The sequence below is a fragment of the Carassius auratus genome, chromosome 2 (genome assembly GCF_003368295.1).
Source record: "Carassius auratus strain Wakin chromosome 2, ASM336829v1, whole genome shotgun sequence".
In the NCBI taxonomy this organism is placed as follows: Eukaryota; Metazoa; Chordata; class Actinopteri; order Cypriniformes; family Cyprinidae; genus Carassius; species Carassius auratus.
Window position 1 is genome coordinate 16,214,003 of NC_039244.1, and position 2,432 is coordinate 16,216,434.

The following is a 2,432-nucleotide window of genomic DNA, read 5'->3' on the forward strand; positions in this document are numbered from 1 at the left end:
CCAGTCTTTACGTGATACTGATAAACTATATGAAATCAAATATAATTCTGCCCCCATATCTTGAGTTTGTGATCATTCTAAATGCATTTTAAGAAACTGAATCATGCAATAAAAGAACGCACACTGGTCTAAATTACTAGACCTCCTAATGCCTTACATGGTAGCTCTCATGAGTCATGGATGTTAGCAAGACAAATTAACTATTTTGCCTTTTGGATAATTAGCTGTAAATTCGAGGCACAGGTAGCTTCCCAGGGAGGGAGGCTGGCCTTCACTTCTGCAGCTGTCTGTGATGTGCAGCTGATCTGTGTGCTACACTGTGTCTACACTACCTGTAACTAATAAAAATAAAATAAAAATCACAGTGAAGCCTGCTAATTAACACTTTCAGCTAAACGTGAACAGCAGCAAGACAAAAACATAAAAGGAAACCTAAAAGTGTATCACACCATTGTAGTGAATAACAAATGATGTATTTAAAATATGTAATGTTTTTATGCAATATTTTATAAATGTAAATGTTTTATATATCAATAAATTGTATATTGATTCCTCATTTAAATCTGCAGGATATTCCTTTAACATCATTGTAAACCTAGTTAGAATTATTCCTTGTCATTGACTTTCAAAAATGCAAAAAAAGATTCAATTTAAACTGTTGATTTGGGGTCTTCTTATTAGAATTTTATTAAAGTGATAGCTCCCACCAAAATTAAAATTTTGGCATCATATATTGACAAGTTGTTCCAAATCTGTTGTATTTTTTCTCGTACATTTTAATTTTAAAGAATGTAACCAAATAATTAATGGCCCTATTGTCTTTTATAGCATGGAAAAACAAGTGGTTACCCACATTTTTCAAAATATGTTATTTTGTGTTCCATAGAAGAAATCAATTCATACAGGTCTGGAACAACTTGAGTGAGTAAATGACAGAATTTTAATTTTGGGTGAACTGTCCAAGGGTTACCTGCACATATGAACTCCATAAAGCAGAAAGAAATGAACAAAATATCTTCAAGAACAACTGATTTTATTCATTAGACAATGGATAGATGACTACTGTGGACAATTACAAGACTTATGTCTGATGGATCCATTTGCAGAAAAGGCAAAACTCTATTTCAACTGATTCTTGAACTTGTTAACACAAACATGATAAAATTACATGACTATCTGGTTTACCATAGTCATTAAAATATGGGAGCATCGCTTCAGCCATCTTTATTTTGCAACACAGAAATTATCAAGTTAATATTGTGTCAAAGCTTAAAACAATACAAGCTAAAATAAAAATAACTTAGATATTCACTAATTGTAAAAAAAAAAAAAAAAAAAAAAAGTTTATTTTAGTAGTTTATTTTAAATATATAACAAAAACTGTTATACTTCTAATTCAGCACATCATATCTCTGTTTGCAAACCTAAAAGTATTAAACCAATAAAATAAACCAGTAATACTTTGCTTTTCATATTTATTCTGCATCCAGACGTGTATGAGCTTTTTATTTATTTATTTTTAACAATCTAGGAAGTTTGCAGCCATCAGAAGCTCCAGAGCTATTTCTGGGGCAATAGGAAATTCTGGGATTTCTGTTGAGCTATTAGTATAGCGGACTTTATATGTAAAATACATGCAGACTTTAGAAAGAACGTGAGATGGGATCTCTCGAAAGTTGACCTCGTTTGTTTCATTCTCAGCAAACTGGCCTGAAAACAGACAAACAGACATCGTTTCCTGAGAGAGTAGCCTACAATGCCAGTGTTCTGACATCCCCACTGGATGCTACGAAAGTCTCGTTTCTAGTGGGTGACACACGGCATCACAGGTTGGTAAGGTGTAACATTTCCGCCACACACTTGAGGCATTCAGCCAATCACAACACACTAGATGGCTGGCCAATCAGAGCACACCTTGCTTTTCAGAATGATGAGCTTTGTAAAAATCGACGTGTTTCAGAAAGCTGGGGCATAGAGGAACAACATTAATGTACAGTATGTGAAAAGTTTATTATTATTTTTTTTACACCATAAAACGCAAAACACATTTAATTATACCAAATATGTGTTATAAATGGTAATAATGTTTTTTTTATTGTATTTTTATTTTTTTGTAATGTCATATGACCACTTTAAGGCCTTTCTCCTGTTTGTATGCATTCACATTTTATTTGTCATGTATTGTTGCTTACCTCTTAATATTCCAAGACTTCGTCACTTTAGAGGATTTATCCTCCTAAAAACACCATGAAATGCACTATGTAATGAAAGTATTTCTTCTTGTTGCTTTTGTTGTCTTGATCTTCTGATAATTTGGACAACAACAATGATTAAAGTAAAAGATTAGCAGAAAGGTGCAAAAGTGCTTATTGGTAAATAAACGGTCTTCAAATTAATCATGTACAGTTTCCTTCTTCCATAATGTTAAGTGG

The 2,432-nt window shown here is 32.5% G+C and overlaps 1 pseudogene; it reads right to left on the minus strand.

The window, feature by feature from the left end:
• Nucleotides 1-1,014: 1,014 nt before the first annotated feature.
• Nucleotides 1,015-1,732, minus strand: LOC113040647 (elongin-C pseudogene; annotated as a pseudogene).
• Nucleotides 1,733-2,432: the final 700 nt, after the last annotated feature.